Below are 22,458 nucleotides of genomic sequence, written 5' to 3' on the forward strand. Positions count from 1 at the left end.
TGAAGTTTCTCTGCAATTGTCTTATGAATTAATTAGAAAGGAGTATTGAACTCTTTAACTATTATTGAAATTTTTCTGTTTCTTTTTTTCACTTTTACCTTTTTTTTGAAGCTTCCTGTTTAGGTACATTCAGATTTAAGATTACTGTATTTCTTGGAGAATTGACCACTTCATCATTATATTATGTCCTCTCTCGCCTGTGATTTTCTTTGCGTGTGTAATTTTCTTTGAACTGAAGGCTACTTTGTCTGATATTAGTATAGTAATCATCTTTAAATATGTTGCTTTATAATAAAGTATTATCTTTATTTTGGTTAGTGTTTGCTTGGTACATCTTTCTCCTTTTCTTTTAATCTATGTATTTATATTTGAAGTGGGATTCTTAATAGATAGCATACTTTTGGCTCTTAGATTTTCATTCAGTCTTGCAATCATTGTCTTACTGGTTGGGGAGATCATCTGGGTTTGAGATTTATTGCTGTTATGATTATTCTCAGTACACCATACTCTTTAAATTTCTGTAGTTATAACCTGTGTTTAGGGTTGGGTTAGTTTTCTAGAGCACTGCCTGTTTGGCTCTGAGTTTTAAGTTTTCCCTTTCTCCTGTGCCTCAGAGAGTTTTTTTGTGTTCTTCTCTTATTCCTCTCCAACAGTTTTCTCCTGTTACTTCTCATTCAATGCTTGGTAACTTGGTGGTGGGAGGGAATGTGGGGAATTGAACATTCTTTGTTGTTGTGATTAAACCTCCTTTTTAGGCAAGCTCCATATCCCTGTGTGTCAGGGTGTGGCATTCACTGTTTTCTTTTTTTTTGGGGGGGAGAGGGGAATCATTTATTTGTCTTTTACATGGAAACAGAAAATTGAGAGGGAGAACAAAAGGGCAACTAGCCAGCTGCTTAGATGCCCTGGCTATAGGTGTGGGCCTAGTGCCTTTTCCCACCACTTATCCAGGAATATTTTTATCTGTTCCCTTCCCCTTCCTCAGCTACAATGAGTTTTATACCTGAGAGTAACAGTGTTTGTTGCCCTTTTCTTCACAAATTATATAGAAGAAATGCAAGAGAGGTAGAGTTGAAAGGTCTGGGTGTAATCTCGTGTGTTGCCTGCATAGATGCTGTTTTCCTCTCCCAGATCTATACCATACTGAACACTTTGTTAGTGGTCTTCCTTATATTTTCTGTGAAGATCTGATAGGTTTTGTTCATTGAGAACCTACAAAAGAATGTTATTTCCCCAAGCTGTGATTCTCTAAGGGCTTCACACTGCCCAACACACTACACTTGGCCTATATTAACCTATCAACTATTCTGGATGAATTCTTTTACAGGTAACTGGTTTACATTCCTCGGGCAAGGAATATATATTCCTCTCTCCCAGCAGATATCGGCCTTTCCTTAGATGTGAGGCCACTTCTTTGCTCTGAGACCTCAGCTCTCCAATGGGTTTGAAAAGAAATCATTAATTTGAAAGCTAATCTGGGTCTTTTACATTTTAAGGATGAGAGTGGCACTCCTTTTAGCCTTCTATACTCCAGAGTGGAAGCCAAATGTCATATTAAAATACTTTTAATTTCCAGAGTGGAAGCCAAATGTCATATTAAAATACTTTTAATTTCCAGAAATCCTTCCGTTTTCTTGGTTATTTTTTTCTGCCTTCAAATAACAACCTGATCATGCTTTAAGGATGTGCTATCTTCTCTAATCTAAGAATATTTATGAGAATTTTAATATTATACTATATTTCCAAAATTATTTCTTCTTTCTTTGCTGTCATCTGTTCAGTTTATCCATTTTACACCTTCTATCTTTTTGTTTTTTTTTTTTTTTACTGCTAATTTTTCAATTTCCATCTCTTTATGAATGGAGGTTAGGATGATTAACGAAATTGATTGACTCATCTTCTAGTCTATTTCCCCAGTAGTCTTTTCCTTGGAATATAAGATCTGCATAGGACCCCTTTGTACATATTTCAGAAAAGGTTTTACTTTGGTGCAAATATGGAGTCGTTGCAATAATCTGTCACCTTCTCCATAGCCAAATTAAGATGAGATTTATTCTGAAGCACTGACCTATATACTTAGAACCCTCCTCTATTCCCTAGTGGATCCTTACTTTTTTGAAGGAATACCACTTTAGTTTTAATGAAAAAATCACACTCCACTAGTTACTCTATAGGATACAATCCTCTGTACCTGCTAATTCTAAATGTAGTTGGGTTCATTGAGCAAAATGTGTTCTGTACCTATTGGAGATTTTTCTGTGCCTATTTTGGTCTCTGATTTTCTTCAGTTTGGTTTATTCCTCAACTCCATCTGCTTTAAAGTATCTACAGATTTATGGGACAAAAAAATACTTGTTCAGGTATGCTGTGGTCTGAATGCTTGTGTCTCTTAAGAATTCATGTTGAAACCCAACCCCCAAGTGATAGAAGATGAGGTCTTTGGGAGTCATTAGGTCATGTGGGCTGGGCCCTCATAAATGGGATTAGTGTCCTTATAAAAGAGATCTAGAGGGAGCCCTGTCCCTTAACTTTGTGAGGTTACAGTGAAAAGTCAGCCATCCTAAGCAGTGGGCCCTCACTAGACACCAAACTCCTAGTGCCAGGATCTTGGACTTCCAGCCTCCAGAACTGTGAGAAACAAATATTTATTGTTTATAAACCAACCAGTCTATGGTATTTTTGTGATAGCAGCCTGAACAGAATAAGACAAGGTGGCTTTACAATTTTCTCTATGTTTTTCTGGATTTATTCCATTTTGTATATATTTACTGTAATTTCAGTGGGATTTTCAGGAGGAAACAACTCTAAGTACAAATTTTCAGACCACTATCTTGAATTAAAATTAATTATTGAACCTGTAAAGGTGCTATTTCTCCATTAAAAAGGAAATAAATTCATTTTAACAGGAAAAAATTTGACATATTGTAATACTTTGAGTTTTGGTTCCAATTTGTAAATTAAATTTATAAAGTAATTTATATTACATTGTTTTTTTAAAGAATAAAATAAATTTGCTCAAAAATATAGGATAGTCATAAGAAAATATTATATAGATACCATGTAGAGAATAAAAAATAGCCTCTATTTTAAACATTCTACAATGATTCTCTTGAAATGCACTTTATAGAACCTTATACTTCACCATGGAATTTTATATGCAACTGATCTTTTCATCTTCTCCGTAAGGGTACTTAGGTCAGAAAGGATAAATAGCACCCTCTGGGTATAGTCTGAGTAAAACGGAGTTTCAAGTAAAGCTGCTAAGAATCTGAGAGTCTAATAAGGCCTGTTACCCTAGTCAAATAAAGGCAGTAAACAGAATAACAACAGTGGAAGCAACAGCAACAATAAGCAAACCATTATAGTTTTCAAATTTTGCCTTTAAAGGTATTGGAAGCTGAAAAATAGCGATACAGAATGAGTGTCTAGTATTTCAATCTGTATTGTTTTAGGAAGTTAAACAACATCCAAAACTAAACAGTATTATTTTTTTCCATTTTCCATTTTATAATATGATAACCATTATGTCTTTTGTTTGTTTTAGTAGTAAGTTGTGTAATACAAAGTATATTTCTCACCTAGGCTTCACTTGGCAACCATTTTAAGAAATTTTGTTTTCATTGTTGTTTTCATTGGTGTTGTTGTTGTTTTAAATAAGGTTTCACCTTTATTTTATAAGATCCAGTAATTTCAACAGGAAATTTTTTGGGGGGGGACTAAAATTTATATAAGAAGGAAGAAAATTCCCTTTGTAATAACTTATGCATTACTCATTAGTTCTCCTTATAACCTGGCAACTCTTATTTCCTTTATGAGGGAAAACCAATATATGCAAATTTTATACATGTACTCCCAGCTTGCTCAGAAGTGTAGAGTATATCGAGGATCAGAAAAGAAGGAGAAGAAGGAAAAGAAGGAGAAGAAGGAGGAAGTACATCAGTATGAATAATCAAGAAATAAATACAATTTGTTAATCAAACAACCAGTCAATTAGTACTTACAGGGTAGATAGAAAAGCATTCAAGAAATGAGAGAGGAGACCAGATTATATCTTAAGTCAGTGAAGATGCTTAATTCTCTTCTCTTCCCAGTTGGTACTGTGGGATGAGAACGGCTCATATATGTTGAATTGTAGAAGATTCAGTGCAACTTTCTCTTGGAGACCCCATAAACTCTGATGAACCAGAGGGGCTACAGTATTGAATGACAAAGTGGAGGTGAACATAATTACAGCTCCATCAGCAACCTATGGTCAAGGGCATGTATGAATATTTCTTTCTAGGATTTTCAGCTAAGTGGCATGTATAAGATTCCAAAAGAGATTTAAAAATGTTATCAATATATGAAAACCTGAAATATCTGAACATAGAAGCTAGAGTCCAATAAGATACAAAGATGGTAACAATTTGGAAAGAATAAAGAATCCTCAAGAAATTCTCATCTTTGGGGGTCTTAAATTTAAAAAAAAATCTACTTATACCCTAAATTTATAAGCATGATTTTTCATGAGAGAGTAACAGAGCCAAATGTTTTCAGGGCTGTTATCTTCATGCCTCTCTTTCAGCTGCAAACTTAGAGAAGAGCACAATGTTACTACCCAATTTTTAATTTTCTATAGTTACTTTCCTTAAAAATGAATTTATCAGGGAGGGAAATCTAAGCTTTCTAATGCCACCTTTGAATTACTAGTCTGTTATTTCTGCCTCCATTCTATGTTGCTCTGAGTTCTCCTAAGGATGTGTTACTTTACAACAGGTGCTATTCCCAGGTCTTTCACTTTCCATGTGTTTATGCTAAACATTTAGTGAAACAAAATACTATTCATGGAGTTAGAAGTTTGTTTCCTCACAGTAGTAATAAATAGGTAGATATGTATCTTTCTGGTGAAACAAACCTTTCCTGGGAAACCATGTTAGGGGCATAACACAGATCAAAATAAAATCTAATAGTCTCACGTCATCACATCCATCATTGACCATCTCTGACCAGAACCTCAGATGCTTATATCAAATTTCCTACAGTCTAGAATGCTTCCTATAGTTTCCTTATAAACTAACTAAGATCCTTAAAAACAGAGTGGGACCATATCCACTTCCACCACTGAATTCCCCTCTCACACCACCTAACTTGGATATACAAGGGGCTCCTAATATTATTTGCCAAAACAATGAATGGATTGATAGATGAACAAGTAAATAATAAAACATCTAACTGGCTTCCATAACATAACATAGATTGTAACTTATCTTTTTGTGAAATATGTATTATTTTCATCTCTACAATGTAATGAGCAGTTTGCTTTTTACTTGCTGTTCTGTGTTATCTGTGCCTAAGAAGCTAAATCAAGAAGAAAGCTTCATCTGAAGTCAAAAAGCCTAATCCACTAAGCATACAAAATGTAACATATTTTACAACTAATGAAGAAGTACAGGAATTTCCATCCTAGAGTCCTGGTCAAATTATCTAATTCTCAGATGGCTACATTTTGCCTACTTAACTTCTCTATGCAGCAACTGTTGCCTTTGGTGTTTTTCACGATCTTTTAGCTACCTTTTAAAATTATTTTGCATTTTCATTTGTAACTACCTAGAGGTGAAACGCAACAGCTATTTTTATGGTGGTTAGAGCAGTCCCTGAAGAAAGGCATTTAAATTTGCAAAGTACTTTTATTCCTTTTGAGACTTAAATTTACTGCTCAGCAAATGCAGCATACTGAAAATGCCAAAGCAGCTATAAGATATTGAGAAAAATTATAAACTGGTGTAAGATTACTGTTTTTCTTTGTTATACTTGCTATTTTATTTTGTTCCAAGCTTCTTCTCTCTGTGTTAAGTGAAAAAAAAACTAAAGGAATTGTCATTCCCCATTGCAAATGCAAACTATTTAAGCAGGTAAAAATACTTTGATTATCATAGAATGTCATTCTGGAATATCAGTTGCCTTTTCAATAGATTCTTTCCATTTGGGAAATCATTTGTACTTAATGGAAAAGAAATGGTTTTGTAATAATTATCCAATGAATTCAAATTTGGCAGCAATACTGTAATGATTATGTCAAATTCTCTACACGTATGCTATAGAAGTAATACTTGGCTTCAGTTGGTTTCTTACTTTGAAATGGTTCCACACTAGACGTATTTTGTTAGTGGTAGTCAAAATGGTCTCTCCAAACTACTTCATTAATTGCTTTAGGTCAGTTAATATGCAGCTACTTATGAACAACCCATAACCTCAATGTTTGGATACAAGTATGAGGAAAACAAACAAAAAGTGTCAATGTAATATGGAAAAAAGTATTGTAACAAATGTTCTATGTAATAGTTAAGAGATACATATTAAAAGGATCATACACCATGATCAAGTGTGATTTATCCCTGGGATGCAAGGATTATTCAATATATGCAATTCAATCAATGTGATACACCATATTAACAAATTAATGATCATCTCAATAGATGCAGAAAAAGCTAATAATAAAGGCTAATAATAAAGGCCATATATGAGAAATCCATAGCAAGCATCATACTCAATGGTGAAAAACTGAAAGCATTTCCACTAAGATCAGGAACAAGAAAAGGATGTCCACTCTCGCCACTCTTATTCAACATAGTATTGGAAGTCCTAGCCACAGAAATCAAAGAAGAAAAATAAATAAGAGGAATACAAATTGGAAAAGATGAAGTAAAAGTGTCACTGTTTGCAGATGACATGATACTATACATAGAAAATCCTAAAGATGCCACCAGAAAACTACTAGAATGAATCAATGAATTTGGTAAGGTTGCAGGATACAAAATTAATGCACAGAAATCTCTGGCATTACTATACACTAACAACAAAAAAATCAGAAAGAGAAATTAAGAAAACAATCCCATTTACCATTGCAACAAAAAGAATAAAATACCTAGGAATAAACCTACCTAAGGAGGTGAAAGATTTGTACTCAGAAAACTATAAAACACTGATGAAAGAAATCAAAGATGACATAAACAGATGGAGAAACATACCATGATCTTGGATTAGAAGAATCAATATTGTGAAAATGATTATACTCCCCAAAGCAATCTACAGATTCAATGCAATCCTTATCAAACTACCAATGACATTTTTTACAGAACTAGAACAAAAAATTTTACAATTCATATGGAAACACAAAAGACCCCGAATAGCCAAAGCAATCTTGAGAAAGAAAAACGCAGCTAGAGGAATCAGGCTCCCTGACTTCAAACTATACTACAAAGCTACAGTGATCAAGAGAGTATGGTACTGGCCCAAAACCAGATATATAGATCAATGGTACAGGATAGAAAACCCAGAGATAAACCCACGCGCATATGGTCACCTAATTTATGACAAAGGAGGAAAGAATATACAATGGAGAAAAGACAACCTCTTCAATAAGTGGTGCTGGGAAAACAGGATAGCTATATGTAAAAGAATGAAATTACAACACTCCCTAACACCATACACAAAAATAAACTCAAAATGGATTAAAGACCAAATGCAAGGTCAGACACTATAAAACTCTTAGAGGAAAACATAGGAAAACACTCTGACATAAACCACAGCAGGATCTTTTTTGACCCACCTCCTAGAGTAATGAAAATAAAAACAAAACTAAACAAATGGGACCTAATGAAACTTAAAAGCTTTTGCACAGCAAAGGAAACCATAAACAACATGAAAAGACAACGCTCAGAATGGGAGAAAATATCTGCAAATGAAACAACAGACAAAGGATTACACTCCAAAATATACAAACAGCTCATGCAGCTCAATTTCAAAAAAACAAACAATCCAATTAAAAAATGGGCAGAAGACCTAATTAGACATTTCACCAAAGAAGACATATAGATGGCCAAGAGGCACAAGAAAACATGCTTAACATCACTAATTATTAGAGGAATGCAAATCAAAACTACAATGACGTATCACCTCATACCAATCAGAATGGCCATTATCAAAAAATCTAGAAACAATAAATGTTGGAAAGGGTGTGGTGAAAAGGGCACCCTCCTTCACTGTTGGTGGGAATATATATTGGTACAACCATTATGGAGAACAGTATGGAGGTCCCTTAAAAAACTAAAAATAGAACTACCATATGACCCAGCAATCCCACTACTGGGCATATACCCTGAGAAAACCATAATTCAAAAAGACGCATGTACCAAAATGTTCATTGAAGCGCTATTTACAATAGCCAGGACATGGAAACAACTTAAATGTCCATCGACAGATGAATGGATAAGGAAGATGTGACACATATATACAGTGGAACATTACTCTGCCATAAAAGGAAACGAAGTTGAGTTATTTGTATGAGGTGGATGGACCTAGAGTCTGTTATACAGAATGAAGTAAGTCAGAAAGAGAAAAACAAATATTGTATGCTAACGCAGATATATGGAATCTTAAAAAAAAAAAAAAGGTACGGATGAACCTAGCGGCTGGTAGGAATAAAGACATAGACATAGAGAATGGACTTGAGGCCAGGGGGAGGGGGAGGGGGAAGCTGGGGTGAAATGAGAGTGTCATCGACATACATACACTACCAAATGTAAAATAGACAGCTAGTGGGAAGCAGCCGCATAGCGCAGGGAGACCAGCTCAGTGCTTTGTGACGACCTGGAAGAGTGGGATAGGGAGAATGGGAGGGAGGCTCAAGAGGGAGGGGATATGGTGATATATGTATGCACATGGCTGATTCATTTTGTTGTACAACAGAAACTAACACAGTATTGCAAAGTAATTATACTCCAGTAAAGATCTATTAAAAACAAAAAACATGTAAATGAGGAACGGGTAGATGAAGGGGTGCTCAACATCACTGGTCATCCAGGAAGTGCAAATCAAGGCTGCAGTGAGCTATCACCTCGTGCCTGTTCGGGATGGCTGTTATCCAAAAAAAAAAAAAAAAGATAGTTGTTGACCTGGATGTGGAGGAAGGGGAAAACTTGTGCACGTTGTTGGGAGTGTGGATTGGTGCATCTGCTGTGGAGGGCAGCATGGTGGTTCCTAAAAAGATCAAAGATAGATCTGCCCTATGATCTATCAGTCACACTTCTGGGTATATAGTCAAGAATTTAAATATTCTGTAATCCCATGTTCATTGCAGGATATTTCACAGTAGCCAATACGTGGAAGCAAGCTAAATATCCACCAATGGATGAATGGATAAAGAAGACGTGGTACATGTATACAGTGGGATATTTGTTCAGCCTGGAAAAAACAAGGTGGGTTCTTCATGACCATTTTTTTTTCTTTAGATTCCATATATATGTATTAAGGGTAAGCTGGGACAAAGTGAGAGAGTGGCATGGACATATATACACTACCCAACTACCAAGCTGGTGGGAAGCAGCCACATAGCACAGGGAGATCAGCTCGGTGCTTTGTGACCACCTAGAGGGGTGGGATAGGGAGGATGGGAGGGAGGGAGGTGCAAGAATGAAGAGATATGGGGACATATGTACATGTATAACTGATTCACTTTGTTATAAAGCAGAAACTAACACACCATTGTAAAGCAATTATACTCCAATAAAGATGTTAAATAAAAACAACAGCAACAAGGTGGGAAATCCTGGCACTTGTGACAACATGGATGAACCTGGAGGATATTATCCTACATGAAATTAGCCAGACAGGACAAATACTACATGACTATACAACTTAAATGAGGAATATAAACTAGTCAAACTCATAGAAATAGAGGGTGTAATGGTGGTTTTCAGGGCCTGGGGGGAGAGGAAAATGAGGGGGTATTAATCAATGGGGATAAAGTTTCAGTTATGCAAGATGAATACACCCTAGAGATCTACTGTATAGATCTATTGCCTATAGTAAACAATACTGTGTCGTATACTCAAAAATTTGCTAAGAGGATAGCTCTTACGTTGTGTTCTTACCACAAACTAATAATAATAAAGAAGGTGGATGGAAACCTTTAAATGTGATGGATATGTTTATGGCATAGCCTGTGGTTGAGAGTTTCACAGGTATATACTTATCTCCAAAGTAATCAAGTTGTATACATTAAATACGTACAACTTTTGGTATGTCAATTTTACCTCAATAAAGTGCTTAGAAAAAAAAAGAGAGAGATACTGGAGAGAAAAAAGAGTAGATTCTTCTGTTATAGGTGGATTGAGATTTACATACATACCCTCTAAAGTCTCCTGATGTATGTGTGTGTGTGTGTGTGCGTGTATGTGTATAAAACAATTTAAAAAACACAACAAAACTGTGGTTAAGATCTAACCAAAATCCTTTTCTGTGAAAAATTATCCAATTAATTGTGCTTGTTTATTTATGTACTATTCCCTTTGCAATTAACTACTGTGAATGAATCATTGTCATTTTCTTATTTCCTAAGTGGCTTTATACATATGTTAATATTTCTTTAAATATGCTCTTTATCTTTCTTAGTTTGTTATAAAGTCTATACAGAAAAGGGGTTTGGCATTCTTCATTTCCATATTGTACCATAATTAGTGGTCAGTTATACTAAAGAACTGAGTTATAATATTTTTCCAGTTTTATTTATTGAAAGAGTGATTATTGATGTGTATTAAAAATTAAATATGAGCAGTATGAAATTTCTATCACTTGATGTTTACCATTTGAGATCAAAAGCAATAATGTAAATACATCTTTAACACAAATTACATGTTTGTGACTTCACAATAAGGAAATGCAATCATAGGATGGGAGATATTTAAGAATAAAATGATAAAATGTTTTATGCCTTATTTGTCATTAATTTTTATTTAAGAATAAAATGATAATAAAATGTTTTATGCCTTATTTGTCATTAATTTTTTTCTAATTTTATAGTTATTTTAATAAGTCGCACAAGTGGCATAGAATGCTGAATTTGATCTTTATATATATAATTAAATAATGTATTTGAAAACTTAGTTACTAATGAAGAGATTAAAATATAATCATAACTATATGGGAATATAAAACACATGTTCATATTTTCATTTACTCTTTTTAATAAATCTTTTTGTCTTTTAAGAGTTAGGCAGTCTAGGGCTTCCCTGGTGGCACGGTGGTTGAGAGTCCGCCTGCCGATGCAGGGGACATGGGTTCATGCCCCGATCCGGGAGGATCCCACATGCCGCAGAGCGGCTAGGCCTGTAAGCCATGGCCGCTGAGCCTGCACGTCCAGAGCCTGTGCTCCGCAATGGGAGAGGCCACAAAGCAATTAGAGAAAGAAGAACAAAAAAACCCCAAAAAATTAGCAAAAGGAAAGAAATCAAAATATCAGATGAGAAATAAATGAAGAAAAAATGAAGAAAACAATAGCAAAGCTCAGTATAACTAAAAGTTGGTTCTTTGAGAAGATAAACAAAATTGATAAACAATTAGCCAGACTCATCAAGAAAAAAGGGAGAAGACTCAAGTCAACAGATTTAGAAATGAAAAAGAAGTAACAACAGATTCTGCAGAAATACAAAGGATCATGAGAGACTATACAAGCACCTATATGCCAATAAAATGGACAACCTGGAAGAAATGGACAAATTCTTACAATAACACAACCTTCTGAGACTCAACCAGGAAGAAATATAAAATATAAACAAGGCAATCGCAAGCACTGAAATTGAAACAGTGATTAAAAATATTCCAACAAATGATAGCCCAGGACCAGATGGCTTCACAGGAGAATTCTATCAAACTTTTAGAGAAGAGCTAACACCTATCCTTCTCAAACTTTTCCAAATTATAGCAGAGGGAGGAACACTCCCAAACTTATTCTACAAGGCCACAATCATCCTGATACCAAAACCAGACAAAGATGTCACACAAAAAAGAAAACTACAGGCCAATATCACTGATGAACATAGATGCAAAAATCCTCAAAAAATACTAGAAAACAGAATCCAATAGCACATTAAAAAATCATAAAACATGATCAAGTGGGTTTATCCCAGGAATGCAAGGATTCTTCAATTTATGCAGATCAATCAATGTGATAAACCATATTAAAAAATTGAAGGAGAAAAACAATATGATCATCTCAATAGCTGCAGAAAAACTTTTGACAAAATCAACACCCATTTATGATAAAAACTCTCCAGAAGGTAGGCAGAGAGGGAACCTACCTCAACATAATAAAGGCCATATATGACAATCCCACAGCCAACATCATTCTCTCAATGGTGAAAAACTGAAACCATTTCCAGTAGATCAGGAACAAGACAAGGTTGCTCACTCCCACCGCTATGATTCAATATATGATTCTTATTTTCCTATACACGAATGATGAAAAATCTGAAAGAGAAATTAAGGAAACACTCCCATTTACCATTGCAACAAAAAGAATAAAATAACTAGGAATAAACCTACCTAAGGAGACAAAAGACCTGTATGCAGAAAACTATGCGACACTGATGAAAGTAATTAAAGATGATACAAACAGATGGAGAGATACACCACGTTCTTGGATTGGAAGAATCAACGTTTTGAAAATGACTGTATTACCCAAAGCAATCTACAGATTCAATGCAATCCCTATTAAATTACCAAAGGCATTTTTCATAGAATTAGAAGAAAAAATTTCACAATTTGTATGGAAACACAAAGATCCCAAATATCCAAAGCAATCTTGAGGGGAAAAAAAAACGGAGCTGGAGGAATCAGGCTCCCTTACTTCACACTATACCACAAAGCTATAGTAATCAAGACAATGTGGTACTGACACAAAAACAGAAATATAGATCAATGAAACAAAATAGAAAGCCCAGAGATAAACCTACACACATATGGTCAGCTTATCTTTGATAAAGGAAGCAAGAATATACAATGGAGAAAAGACAGCCTCTTCAATAAGTGGTGCTGGGAAAACTGGACAGCTACACATAAAATAATGACATTAGAACACTCCCTAACACCATATACAAAAATAAGCTCAAAATGGATTAAAGACCTAAATGTAAGGCCAAGAACTATAAAACTCTTAGAGGAAAACATAGGTAGAACCCTCTATGATATATATCACAGCAAGATCCTTTTTGACCCACCTCCTAGAGAAATGGAAATAAAAACAAAAATAAACAAATAGGACCTGATGAAACTTCAAAGCTTTTGCACAGCAATGGAAACCATTACCAAGATGAATAGACAACCCTCAGAATGGGAGAAAATATTTGCAAATGTATCCACTAACAAGGATTCTTCTCCAAAATATACAAGTAGCTCATGCAACTCAATACCAAAAAAACAAACAACACAATCCAAAAAGTGGGCAGAAGACCTAAATAGACATTTCTCCAAAGAAGATATACAGATTGCCAACAAACACATGAAAGAATGCTCAACATCATTAATCATTAGAGGAATGCAAATCAAAACTACAATGAGGTATCACCTCACACCGGTCAGAATGGCCATCATCAAAAAAATCTACAAACAATAAATGCTGTAGAGCGTGTGGAGAAAAGGGAGCTCTCCTGCACTGTTGGGGGAATGTAAATTGATACAGCCACTATGGAGAACAGTATGGAGGTTCCTTAAAAAACTAAAATAGAACTACCATATGACCCAACAATCCCACTACTGGGCATATACCCTGAGAAAACCATAATTCAAAAAGAGGCATGTTCCACAATGTTCATTGCAGCACGATTTACAATAGCCAAGATGTGGAAGCAACCTAATTGTCCATCCACAGATGAATGGATAAATAAGATGTGGCACATATATACAATGGAATATTACACAGCCATAAAAAGAAACGAAATTGAGTTATTTGTAGTGAGGTGGATGTACCTAGAGTCTGTCATTCAGAGTGAAGTAAGTCAGAAAAAGAAAAACAAATACCCTATGCTAACATGTATATATGGAATCTAAAAAAAAAAAAGGTTCTGATGAACCTAGGGGCAGGACATGAATAAAGACACAGACATAGAGAATGGATTGAGGACTCTGGGAGGGGGAAGGGTAAGCTGGGATAAAGTGAGAGAGTAACAATGACATATACTCTACCAATTTAAAAATAGATAGTTAGTGGGAAGGAGCTGCATAGCACAGGGAGATCAGCTCGGTGCTTTGTGACGACATAGAGGGGTGGGATAGGGAGGCTGGGAGAGAGAGGCAAGAGGGAGGGATTGTGGAGATATATGCATACATATAGATGATTTACCTTATTATACAGCAGAAACTAAGACAACATTGTAAAGCAATTATACTCCAATAAAGATGTTAAAAAAATAAATAAAGGTATTTCATTTGTGGTACTGTTTTTAGTATTTCATTAAAAATATGAAAGCTTTCTCTTAATTTTTTAAATCCCAGTTCCTCCCTGATTTTTAAATGTTGTTTTGATTCATGCTCACCTGTTTTTGACAGCTGTCATCCTCAATGAGAGCATGATTTCTCTGCTTCTCCACCATGCATTGTGAGTTAAGGATTAAGATGATAGTTCTTAATTTAAGCTAGAGGTCAGACATCCATTTCAGACAATAGAGCTGGATAGTTGCCCATACCAATCTTTGCCAATAATTCTTACAAAACGTTTTCTTAAAAGCAGCAAAACACTCAGAAAGTAAGAATGCTGAAATGGAATTCACTTTTGCCTTGATAAATTTAAACTTCAGAAATCATAGCTCATGGATGAGATGGAAAGAAGTTAAAGCCCAGCTGAGCCTAAATGGGGATTATAGTAGGAGAAACACATAAATCTGTGACCTTCAAATTCTTCCTTGTAAGCCTGAAAAAATGTAAACTAACCCTTCTTACATTTGTCTCAAGGAGACTGTAATAACCTCCTAACTGGCCTCCTACGTTTGCTGCTGAACCCATGAATCAATTTTCAAACTAGTAGCCTGGGTGTTCCTTTAAAAGTGATATTCAGATTGTCACTTTTCTGTTCCAAACCCTGTAATTGTTCCTCAGTTCACTTATAAAGAGCAAAACTCCTACCATGGCCAATAAGATCCTACAAGAAATGCCCCTCTTGCATGATGGGTCTCTAAGAAGCAAATTCTTAGAGTTTTGTGTGCAGGATGTTTATTAAGGATTGACTTTTGGATCAGTTTTTGTGAAAGGATGGAGGTGGAAACAAGATTGACTAGAGGCAGAAATCAACTTCAGGTGCAAGCCCAGCAACAGCATCAAATTATTCTTCTACAGGTCATTTTGGAGCTAGAATGGCCCTTCACAGTTGTCCTAAATTGGGTTTGAATAACCATGGCTTTCTCCCCTTGAAGTGATCATCCATTGTATTAGGGACACCTTGATAAGGTTGCAACTGGGACAGTTCCTGAAAGTACAGCCAGCTGAAGCCTGTTTTATTTCCAGATGTATTAACACAGCTGGTATATTATTTATACCTTTTAAATTTTATTTATATATTATACTAAATATATTATTTTTCTCACATATTATTAGTACTTGTATGTTTATAATGAGTCATAAGTATATGTATGCATATATAAAACAATATTAATAGGCCTGATTCTAAATCTACTTGTGTGTTTTCTGGAACAAAATTTCACAGCTAACCAGTATTCAATATTAAGGTAAACATCCACCTTCATAGTCTGAACCTAGATGAAAGAGTCAGAGATTTGGAATCTCAAATTTGGAAGGAGCAATGGTATTCATTTTGCAGCCCTTTATGATTTTAGTGTTTTCTATTTAGGAAGAAATGTGAATTCAGTTTTCCCTACCTGAAATATTTATTTTTTCCTCCCATCTATGCATTTTCATTTCTTGAAATCCTGCCCAATCCTCTAGGTTTTTTTCAAATGCCTCTTTATCGAATTTCAACCAAATATAATTTCTTTATCATGTGAATACGTTTAATGTTTAATGATAATTTTATCTTTTACACATGTGAAGATGTTCACAAAACAATTATAGGTTATTCAAAGCTGGTGTTTTATTCTTTCCCTTTTTTGTAATCACCTACATAATTTGAATCATACAAGGCTATGACTCACTTTTTTACTTTGTTCATTAAAATTAAGTGTTTAAGTTGTACTATTCCAAGAATTAGTATTATCATTATATACATATAATATACATTGTATGTATATGCTTGTTATAAATATGTACATCTGTATATGATTATATATATATTTATATGTAATTAAAAATTCCCTCTGGAAAATTTCAATTTTTGTTTTTGGCCACACCTCTCGGCTTGTGGGATCTTAGTTCCCCAACCAGGAATAGAAACCGGTCCCAGCAGTGAAAGTGCTGAGTCTTAACTAGATGGACCACCAGGGAATTCCCTCAAATTCTTGATAGTAGCCTAGAAAACATGATTTTCAGCAAAAAACAAAATTCTCTCCAGTCCTTACTTCATTCCCTTCTTCTGTACTTTTTTTCTCTTCCTCTTCTAAAATCTTTTGTTAATGTTTAGTATTCCAAGTATTTGAAGTTTAAATTATATAATGAATGTTTCCCGACCAGAACATCCTTCCTAATCATATTGGATTTCAGCACTAATACTGAAGTTAAATATTATTTTTTGTTAAAAATAAGTAATAGAAATAAAAATGTAACCATTAATAGGTATTTAAATATAATGCTTTATAATAGTTAAAGCATTGTTAAAGCATAGTTAAAGCATCAGTGCTTTCTCATTTTACTTTTCATGTACAGACTAAAGGCAACAGATTCATTTGGAAAGAATGAAAAAATTTAATATAACTCTCCTTTAGACATACAAATGGAAAAAAGAGCAAAAATCTAAACTAGAATAAGTATAGAGAGAAAATTATCTTTAAATTCTTCTGAATTTGGTTTGTATTATCATTGACAATTTTATTAGATTTTGAAATATTATTTAAAATTTTGTGTTTTGGAAATATATATATGTATACACATATATATATTCAATTTCATGGCATGGAATGGTTATTAACAGATAATAAACGATGTATTTAACTTTATTAGTGGTACTATCAGTGATAGTAGTAATAGTAGTAGTATCATGGGAAACTAACAAAATAAATTGTACTTGTCTTGACGTTACTTTTGTACTGACATTTGAATATCAGTAAACTGGATGTTTTTGGTATTCACAAAAGTTAAAATATAAGCATGTCTCCACAGACTGATCACCTGATTTGAAGAGCAGCTGGTAAACATCATTTTCTTGTTTTTTTGCAGTACGCGGGCCTCTCACTGTTGTGGCCTCTCCCCTTGCGGAGCACAGGCTCCGGAGGCGCAGGCTCAGCGGTCATGGCTCACGGGCCCAGCCGCTCCACGGCATGTGGGATCTTCCCAGACCGGGGCATAAACCCGTGTCCCCTGCATCGGTAAGCAGACTCTCAACCACTGCGCCACCAGGGAAGCCCACCAGGGAAGCCCCTAAACATCATTTTCTCATCACCCTTCCTACTGCTTTGAATTTTCTGCTGGAGAGAACATTTTTTTCAGAATGATGAATAATAGAAGAGTCTGTCTTCTTTTGTAGCCAGATAGGAACATTATGAAGTCAGGAAAGAAAATTAAGCAGTTTAGCTTTCTAAAAAGGTGTTATAAAAGCAAATATTGCACCAGTTAAACAGGCAAGGAGAATTTATTCAAGGCTCTTGCAGTAGGGAAGAGAGGCCAAAACTCAGTCTCAGCTCAGCTCTGCTCATACACACGTGGAATTTTTAAAGGTCAGGGTACAAGGGCCATCTAAGTTGGCTGGTTGGCTTTAATCAAAGAAAAAGTAAACTTTCTTATTTACCTGTGACAGGAGATGGATGTATATCTCCTACCTCCAACAGAAACAGGGAGATGGGGTGATATCTCCCTTGATGTTTCTTTTTAAAGAAATGGCTTGTCCCCCAGGTATTTGAGAAAGACATTCCTGGGTGGTAAAACTGTAAAGAATCTTTGATAAGATTTACATACATCTGAAAGGGACAGAGAGAGAGAGAGCTGACAAGTTTTTGTTTCTTAAGTAAATGCTCTAAGAAAGATTAGAGGCTAGAGAGTTAAGAAGAGGCCCATCTCAAATTTAGTCAAGCTAAAGGGAACACTGAGGCCTCTTGGTCAGTTTCATTAGTCTCCTTTATCACAAAAAAAGGATTAAATATAGGTAATAATAATGTTTTTCAAAGAAGGCATTATTTGCTAATAGATATTATTTACAAATATTTGCTACATGAATATTTCCTAAAATTCTTTCAATCTATTTGAAATTACTCTATAATTAAAAATTAGTTTATGTTAAAAATTCTAAAATTAAATTAATGTTCATCCTAGATATTTTTTTTCAGTTTTATTGAGAAATGTTTGATGTATAACATTGTATAAGTTTAAGATGCACAACATATTGATTTGATATATGTATATATTGTAAAATGATTCCCAGAGTAAGTTTAGTTAACATTCATCACCTCATACTCATAATTCTTTTCCTTGTGATGAGAACTCTGAAGATTTACCCTCATAGAACTTCTAAATGTACAATACGGTATGTTAACTATAGTCATTATGTACATTACATCCCCAGAACATGTTTAGCTTATAACTGCAAATTTTTACCTTTAGACCATCTTCACCCAATTATTCCACCCTCTACCCCCTGCCTCTGGCAACCAAAAATTTACTGTTTCTATAAGTTTGATATTTTTTTAGAGTCTACATATAAGTGAGATCATGTGGTAGTTGCCTTTCTCTGTCTGACTCATTTCACTCAAGATCCATCAACGTTGCTGCAAGTGGAAGGATTCCCTTCTTTTTGTGGCTGATAAAGGGTTAATATCCAAAATATATAAGGAACTCATACAACTCAATAGAAAAAAAAATAGTCCAATTTTAAAAATGGATTAAGTATTCCATTGTGCTTATACACCACATTTTCTTGGTTTGTTTTTGTTTTGTTTTTGTTTTGTTTTTGTTTGGTTTTGGGTTTTTTTTGGCCACACCATGGGGCATGTGGGATCTTTGTTCCCCAACACCACATTTTCTTTATCCATTCATTTATTGAAGGACACAGGTTGTTTCCAAGTCTTGGCTATTGTAAAGAATGCTGCAGTGAACGTGGGGTGCAGTTATCTTTTGGGAACAGTGATTTCATTTCCTTTTGATGTAGGTACAGAATGGAATTGCAGGATCGGGGGTAGTTCTAATTTTAACTGTTCGAAGAACCTCCATACTTTCTCAGTGGTTGTACTAACTTGCATTCCCAATTCCTACCAACAGCACACAAGAGTTCCCTTTTCTCTACTTCCTTGCCCATATTTGTCATCTTTTGTCTTTTTGATGATAACCATTCTAAGAGGTATAAAGTGATATCTCACTGTAGATTTGATTTGCATTTCCCCTGATAGTGAGTGATGTTGAGCACCTTTTCATTGGTGGCTGATGGTCATTTGAATATCTTCTTTACATATGGTATATTCAGAACATTTGCACATTTTAAAAATTGGATTATTATTTTTTCTATTGAGTTATATGAGTTCCTTATGTATTGTGGATAATAACGCCTTATTTTATGTGTGGTTTGCCAGTATTTTCTCCCATTCCATATGTTAACTTTTCATTTTTTTTGATCATTTCTTTTGCTGTGCAGAAGCTTTTTAGTTTAATGTAGTCCCACTTGTTTACTTTTCTTTTGATTTTTGTGCTTTAAGTATTATATCCAAAAATTCATTGTAGGGGCCCATGATAAGAAGCTTTTTCCCTATGTTTTCTTCTAGGAGTTTTATCATTTCAGGTATTACATTTAAGTTTTTAATCTATTTTGAGTTAATTTCTGTGATGGGTATAAGATAAGGGTTTAGTTTCATTCTCTTGAATGTGAATATCCACTTTTCCCAGCACCACTTATTGAAGAGACTATCTTTTCTCCATTGAGTATTCTTGGCTTCTTTGTCAATATTAGTTGACAGTATATGAGTGGGTTTATTTCTGGGCTCTTGATCCTGTTCCTTTGGTATATGTGTTTTTATGCCAGTGTCCTACTCTTTTGACTGCTATAGCTTTGTACTATTGTTTGAAATCAGAAACTGGGATGCTTCTAGCTTTGCTCTTTCTTAGGGTTGCTTTGGCTATTAGGGGCCCTTTGTGATTCCATACAAATTTTATAATTGTATTTTCTAGTTCTGTAAAAATTGCCATTGTAATCTTGATAGGGATTGCATTGACTCTTAGATTGCTTTGGCTAGTAAGGATGTTTTAACAGTTTTAATTTTTCCAATCCATGAATACAAGATATCTTTCCCTTTGTGTTTTTTTCATTTTTTTTTTTTTTTTAATCAGAGTCTTGTAGTTTTCAGTGTAGAAATCTTTCACCTCCTTGGTTAAATTTATTCCTAAGTATTTTATTGTTTCTTATTGCTGTTGTAAATGAGATTGTTTCCTCTATTTTTTTCAGATAATTCACTACTAATTTTTGTGTGTTGATTTTGTACCCAGCAACTGAATTCATTCATTAGATCTAACAGCTTTTGGTTGAGTCTTTAGGATTTTTCCATATATAAAATCATGTCTTCTGCAAATAGAGCCAATTTTACTTCTTTATTTCCAATTATGATGTCTTTTATTTATTTTTTCTTGCCTGACTGCTCTGTAAGATGGGCTCCACAGTGGCCTAGATTCTCTGGTCAGGCTTTCTAGTTAGGCGAGCCTGGATACTATAGTCAGCAGTAGGCAAGTCTATGAATTAGCTTCACTGCTTGAGCCAAGTGATAGAAAAGGCCTCAAGGCTGGTATGGCTCATTGCTTGGGGACTCCATTCAGGCAGAATTGTGCAACTAGTTGCCTGGCCAGTTGGGGCCACTGACTTTGCTCTGCCAGATGGAGAGAGCCAATGACTGGGCTCTCTCCTCATATGCTACTGTATGTAATTGGGGTTGTTAGGATGGGTTACACAACTTACCAGGTGCTTTCGTTAGGTTTTCTGGTTGAGCAGGGCTGATGTTTGCACTCACCAGTTGGCACGTGAATCAGTTTCCCTACCTGGGCAATGCAGTAAAACAGGCTCGATGTTTGGGGTCCCAAATCAGGGTGAGCTGCATGCTGGGCTCTGTGGTCAGACAAGGCTACCATCTTTGCTGTATAGATAGGGAAAGCCGCTGTTTAGGATTTCTGCTTGGGTGATGCTTTGTCTGACAAGATCTGAATATTGGTTGCTATAAGTCCATCCCCTTCTGCATCACAATCTGATCTCCAGTTCAAGCCTTGCAGATTCCCATCTTGATCCTCATGGGGGCAAACCTGTGTGGGCCTCCCAGGAAGTGACCCACAATGCTGGAGGAGCTGGATATCTCCACTGGGCTCTCTTTTTCCCACTGGAGAAATCGTAGGCCCAGGGGATCCTCTTGGTGTGGTGTTGTGTTAGTCTGGGGGAAGGGTGATGTAATCAGAGTATAGCCACGCCTCTTACCCTTCTAATGCAGTCCTTCTTGGTCTCTGTGGTCAGCTATGGATAGTTGCTAGTTGGTCTTCTTGTGAGGGGGGCTGGGGTCAGGAATGATCTGTGTCACTATCTTGATGACATCACTGGTAGATATCATTCCCACATGGAGGAATGGGAATAAAATGAACAAACACAGATTTGGAAGTGGTATCTCAGTCTAAAGCTTTTTGAAAAATCCTTATGTTTGTATAAATATGCTTGAATCTAAAGGTAACTTTCTGAACTAACAGGTGAATATGGCTAACAGTGACTTCTGCTTTCACTGTAGAAACTCATCTCATTGGAAGCATATTTTACTAGGCTCAGATGAACTCAAATTTATGGGTTATAAATTTATCTTCTATAAAAATATCTTATAGGTCATCTACCCATGGGAATAACAATTTTCTGATTCAAATAAAACTTTTGAGAGGCATATAAGAGTACTCAGAAAGCTTGTGTGGATCAAATAACCTTTGTCAAATAATATTTGTGATAACTGAAGTATAGCAGCAGAAATATAAAGATCTGATTTACTCTGAAATAAGGATAAATATCAAAATTTTAAAAAATGGCTTCCCTGGTGGCACAGTGGTTGAGAGTCCGCCTGCCGATGCAGGGGACACGGGTTCGTGCCCCGGTCCGGGAAGATCCCACATGCCGCGGAGCGGCTAGGCCCGTGAGCCATGGCTGCTAAGCCTGCGCGTCCGGAGCCTATGCTCCGCAACCGGAGGGGCCACAACAGTGAGAGGCACGCGTACCGCAAAAAAAAAAAAAAAAAAAAAAAAATAAGACTCAGTGTTTGAGTTGTTATTTTCTTGACTTCAAATGCTTTCAAGTGTTGCCATTTCTGTCATATGTGCATTGCTTCAGCAGCAAAGAAATCAACCAACATAAGGAGGTGCTTGGAAAAGCCTGATACTCCTATTCTGAGCATTAGATACTAGAACAGCTATTTTCAAAAAGAAAAGATGGACGTGAAGGTTTTCTCTTGAATGTAGGTGTATGAAGTTTCTTTTTAAAAGTTTTTCAATGTAATTGCTTCAGAAAATCAAACATTGTTCAAAACATATACTATTTAAAATGTTCTATTTTTA

Source organism: Tursiops truncatus, chromosome 3, assembly GCF_011762595.2.
Source record: "Tursiops truncatus isolate mTurTru1 chromosome 3, mTurTru1.mat.Y, whole genome shotgun sequence".
NCBI classification, from domain to species: domain Eukaryota; kingdom Metazoa; phylum Chordata; class Mammalia; order Artiodactyla; family Delphinidae; genus Tursiops; species Tursiops truncatus.